We start from the raw sequence: 6,000 nt of genomic DNA, 5'->3' as shown, positions 1-6,000 counted from the left end.
TGGCGGGTTGTGCGAAATCCAATGACACATTTTGTCTGTGTATGCAGGAATAATTTTCCAGCACACATAAAAGCAGATATGCCACAGAGGTTCATCCATGGCTTTGAAGCAGTTTTCAAAAACCTCAAGGAGGGAAGGGCGGTACACCGACAAATTTTGCATGACAAATGCGCCCCAACAATTGTGTGCAGGGACAATGCCCCCCATCAAATGTACCCTGTGAAATGCAAAAGGTATTCATACATTGAAGGCCCTGATTTGTTCAGACTCCTCAGGCCCCGTCACTTGGGAGGGGCCTGAGGAGTCTGAGCAAATCAGGGCCTTCCAGATATCCAGTTATGTAAAGGGTTCTGATAATCATCATGTAACCCTTACCCTAACACTAGATAGGAAGTGAATGTTTTAAGTGTAGTGGGAGGGGGGTCCCCCCTCAAAAAAGAGGGTTACTTTATAACCCTCAGAAAGACAAACTAGTATCCAATTGTCGTGCGCGCCAGGAAGGGCAGAGGTAAGGGCAAGATGTGGGTGACAATTTCAGGAGGTTAATATTAGGCATTACAAGAATATTTTTAACTATGAGAATAGCAAACATTATAGAGATGTGCGGCGGCAGCAAAAAGGGCAAACAGAATGCTAGGAATGATAAAGAAGGGGATCATGAACAGATCAGAGAAGGTTATCATGCCACTGTACCGGGCCATGGTACGCCCTCATCTGGAGTACTGCGTCCAGCACTGGTCGCCGTACCTGAAGAAGGACACGGTACTACTCGAAAGGGTCCAGAGAAGAGCGACTAAGATGGTTAAGGGGCTGGAGGAGCTGCCGTACAGCGAAAGATTAGAGAAACTGGGCCTCTTCTCTCTCGAACAGAGGAGATTGAGAGGGGACATGATCGAAACATTCAAGGTACTGAAGGGGATAGACTTAGTAGATAAGGACAGGTTGTTCACCCTCTCCAAGGTAGGGAGAATGAGAGGGCACTCTCTAAAGTTGAAAGGGGATAGATTCTGTACAAACGTAAGGAAGTTCTTCTTCACCCAGAGAGTGGTAGAAAGCTGGAACGCCCTTCCAGAGGCTGTTATAGGGGAAAACACCCTCCAGGGATTCAAGACAAAGTTAGACAAGTTCCTGCTGAACCACAACGTACGCAGGTAAGGCTAGTCTCAGTTAGGGTGCTGGTCTTAGACCAGAGGGCTGCCGCGTGAGCGAACTGCTGGGCATGATGGACCACTGGTCTGACTCAGCAGTGGCAATTCTTATGTTCTTAAAGGTATGGAGGGCCGTGAATCTTAAAGGGATTTTTGAGCTTTAGAAAAGCGATAAAAACCCACCTCGTCACCTGACACCTCAAGACAAGCTAGCGTTCAGACAGTTACTCCCAAGCCACTGTTTTCTTAATAGAAGCTCAGCCGACCCCCCCCCCTCCCCTGTGCACGCTTCAGGCTCCAGAAGAACTGAACTAGACGCATCTCAAGGGACCCTATTGCCTTAATCTTCTGTTCCCTGTTGTTAATTCTTATCCATGTTACCATGTAACCTGTTATGGGCTCCTCGAGGAGGACGGGTATAAATTGAATTAAATAAATCAAATCAATTAATTAATTAATGTGAAGGGGACGGATTGTACCGGGAGCCGGCATCTACCTCGCAAAATACGCATGATGTATGATATGCGCATATTTACAGAACAGCACTAAGGTGGAACTGTGACATTTCCCTGCGTCTGTGCATTATTGGTGCAAGTGAAGATAAATACATAAGAATACTAGGGGTTATTGACAATAAACTTCCTTATCATGTTTCTTTAGACTTCGCTTAATTAGATCAATTTCTAAGTTTCTCAAACCTAAATCTTTAAATATTCTACTTCATTCATTAATCATTACTAAACTTGACTATTGTAATTCACTATTCAAAAATATTACACAAAAAGAAACGCTTACAAATTATTCAAAACACCGCAGTTAAGCTTATCCATAAGGGTAAGAAATTTGATCATGTTACACCTTTTTTGATTAAATCCCACTGGCTGCCCATCAATCATCGCATTACTTATAAAATTTTATTATTAACTTTCAAAACTCTTAATACCAATGAACCTCTATTCATCAGTAAAGTTCTTATCCCATATATTACTTCACGTTCTCTTCGTTCAACAAATCAAAAATTATTAGTAATTCCATCTCTAAAAATTATTGGAACCGGTCGCCAATAAATATTTTCAGTAACAGCTCCACAACTTTGGAATTCTTTACCTTTACAACTGAGAGATGAAAGTAATTTAGACAATTTTAAAAAGAACTTAAAGACCTTTTTATTTAAAGATGCTTTTAACCTGTAAATTGCTTTATTAGACCTTTTTTTCTTTTCTTTAACTTTCTCTCTGATATTATCTATTGTTCTTTTATGTTTTGTTTTATGTAATTTTTGTTTTGTTTTATATTTTTAAATACTTTGTTATAGTACATATTTTTAATACTTTGTTAAAATTACATGTTATTTTATTTATTGTAATTCGTTTAGAAAAATTTTTAATTAAGCGATTAATCAGAAATAAATAAAACTTGAAACTTTTTCAATCTCTCATCATTTGGCACACAGCTTGCACAATCTGTAGTAAATCAAGTGATGTTAAATAAAGAATAGTGTGTAATTTATAGCATTAACTCCAATAGTACTTCAGTTGTAGTGCAGTCTAAGTGCTGGAATTTCTCTTATTGGCTACGCTGAAGCATCCATCTGGGGTGTTTAGCAAGAGGGCTTTACATAGTCCTTCCAGCCCTCTCCCGTGATTTTACATCGATATATGTCTGGTGAAACATCCATCACCACTTGCCTCCAACATTCATGACTTTTTTTTATGACAAGCCATTCATTTTCTGTGCAGCGATAAGTTTTCAAGTACAACTAATAATGTCCCTTGGTGAAAATGGAAGTCTGATATCAGACTTCAAAAGGAAATCGTGTGAGATCGTTTGCAGGTTCCTTAGATCAGCACAGTCAGCAAGGCGGACCTTCTAGGGCAGAGGTGTCAAAGTCCCTCCTCGAGGGCCGCAATCCAGTCGGGGTTTCAAGATTTCCTCCATGAATATGCATGAGATCTATTAGCATACAATGAAAGCAGTGCATGTAAATAGATTTCATGCATATTCATGGAGGAAATCCTGAAAACCCGACTGGATTGCGGCCCTCAAGGAGGGACTTTGACACCCGTGTTCTAGGGCCTCTGGAAGATCTTCAACGACCAAACCGAAGCATCTTCTTTATTTTCCATTCATATGGCCAGCAGTGGTGAGGCTGGGTTTTAGTGGGCTTTGCTTATTTGGTGGTCCACATTTTAATTTTCGGCCTTTAAAAAGTGTACAGTGAGGCTATTATAGGGTGTTGAAGCGTAAAATCAGTTTGGCCATGAGGGCAAAACTCAATAAATGCAGGAAAGAGTCATTTCCAAACCTTCTGAAGCTGAAAAAAGTCTTCCAACTGAACTGAAGAGATAATAAAACAGTAAACCAGAGACCATCAGAGCCCAGCCTAAAAATGCACTTGAGTGGGAATATGGCCCACAAAGCAGAGTGCATTTTCTGAGCCAACAAAGCAACATAACATCGTCTCTCCATCAAAGGAGGCACCATCACTCATTGCTCTGTTATGTTATAATAGAGCACTTAGAAGGCTGCTTTTCAAAAGTGCTTTATAACCTATTTTCAAATAATAAAATACCCCATTGAATCACTAAGATCGCCCCCTGACAAGAGACTGGTCCATTTGTTGCTTCTTTGCATTACGAATCAGCTTCTGTTTGTCCAATCAGCAAATTTTGCTATTGATCAAAGGAGCTTTTATTGTGCTTGAATGGGACATCTCAGCGGTCCACCTGGAGCCTCAAATTCCTGCTCACGCTGCAGGAAAGTGGCCCCATTTGGTTTACATTATTTAAAGCTTTCCCCGAGATTTTGGAAAATGATGCTGTGGTTCTGGTATATCTATTTTTGTAGCTCCCAGATGAAAACGTTTTGGTAGGGCTTGATGATTCCTCTTCTGCTTTGCTGGAATGGGGGGGGGGGGCACAGTTCAGGTGTCATAATTTTTCCGGAACTGTCACTCCCATTGCAATCAAGAGATACAACCCTATATTAACCACCAGGACAAGAGGAAATGAGGATAAGAGACATAATGACTCATTTCACCGGTATAAATGGCTTCTCTCTATAGTCAAAAGGAATCTGACTCCCAGAAATTCTGAATGTGTTCTTTCTTTTATTATGAAAGAAAGTTCCAAGGCTTTTGCATTTATTTGCCTATTTATGAATCTGTCTTGAAACTCCTTCCCTTCCATTGAAAATGAGCTGCATTGTTTATATTGTGCTAAGTGCTGCAAACCTGAGCGATCCCATGCAAATAATTCTGCTCCCACCTCTCCTAGTAGGGTTTTTCCCAGAGGAAACACGTGAAGTATTGAAAAACACAAATGGACTTGGGATTGCAAAAGACTACATTCGTTGTCGACACAAAAATACCAACATTCTTGAAAACTCCACAAAGAAAATCTTAGCCCACACGAGAAGATTCTTTTAATAAAAATGTCTTTATTATGCAATATTGGTTATAGACAGAATCTCCAAATTTTGGGCATTGGAGGAACCAATTGCATCGTTCACTTTTTATTTGAGGTTTGTCGATGTCCTAGATCTAGACAAACTCATCTTTTTATGAAAACTTATGTTCAAAAACTTTCACCTAGAGCAAGAAGTTTAATTCTTAATAAATTACATTGAAGCTATGGTTGCCTTCATTGTATTCCACAACTTGGTGGTTTTTTTGTCACTTTTCATCTTGGGAGGGAAGGGAGAATGGGACAGAGGGAAGGGGGATGGGATGGGATGGTGGGAAGGGGAAGGTGGGAGAGGGAGAAGGGAGGGGGTGATAATGCGGATGACATCACAATTGTCATCCCCATCCACTCATTCACGCAAGAAACAGAGCAACTCATCTCATCAATACTTACAATGGTTGAACACTGGACCACCCAGTCCAAACTGAAACTAAATCCAGAAAAGACCAAACTCTTCCTAGCAAGTCCCAACCACAAAATAACGACCACCACCTTACAACTCAACGGCCTAACTTACCCTATTAACCCCACCATCAAAATCCTGGGAGTCACCCTAGACCGCTGCCTGACCTTTGAGGACCACACCAACACCCAGGTCAAAAAATGCTTTCATACCCTCTGGAAACTTCGCACCATCAAACATTACTTTGACTTCCCCTCCTTCAAACTGCTGGTTCAATCCCTAATCCTAAGCACACTGGATTACTGTAATATAATTCATATAGGCTCCTACAAGAAAACCATCCAGCGACTGAGACTTATCCAAAACACTGCAGTCCGCCTAATCTTTGGCCTCAAAAAATCAGACCACATCACCCCTTATTATAAAAAACTACACTGGCTGCCAATAGAAGCGAGAGTCATCTTCAAATTCGCCTGTCTCTGCTTTAAAACCTTAACTGGCTTATCACCGATTTATCTGTCTCACCACTTCGTGTTCCCCAAAACCACAAGCACGCGTAATACCAACCTGTTTACCTACCCTTCCCCAAAGGGATGCACCTACAAAAGATTCTTCAACAGAACTCTCTCATACCAAGCTGGCAGATGGTCAAACTGCCTGACCACCCTTATTTCATCGGCCCCATGTTACTTATCCTTCAGGAAATCTCTCAAATCTTTCCTCTACGACAAATTTCTTGAACCTCCCCCATCACCAAATAACTAAAGACTACCTCATTAGTTGGCCTCTCGCACTACCTCACCACTACAAACTCAACCCTGCTGTATATGTACTGTCCCCTGTATGATAATCCTACTTTGTTTCTTTACTGTATAAAATACCTATACTGAATATGTACAGTTCGCATTGTATCATCGCTGTAAATGTACAGTCTCTTGCTCTGTAAACCGCTCTGAACTGTTTGTGGTACTGCGGTATATAAAAA

The sequence above is a fragment of the Geotrypetes seraphini genome, chromosome 18 (assembly GCF_902459505.1).
Source record: "Geotrypetes seraphini chromosome 18, aGeoSer1.1, whole genome shotgun sequence".
Taxonomy (NCBI): Eukaryota; Metazoa; Chordata; class Amphibia; order Gymnophiona; family Dermophiidae; genus Geotrypetes; species Geotrypetes seraphini.
The sequence above is the reverse complement of the archived record's forward strand: the minus strand, read 5'-3'. Positions refer to the sequence as shown.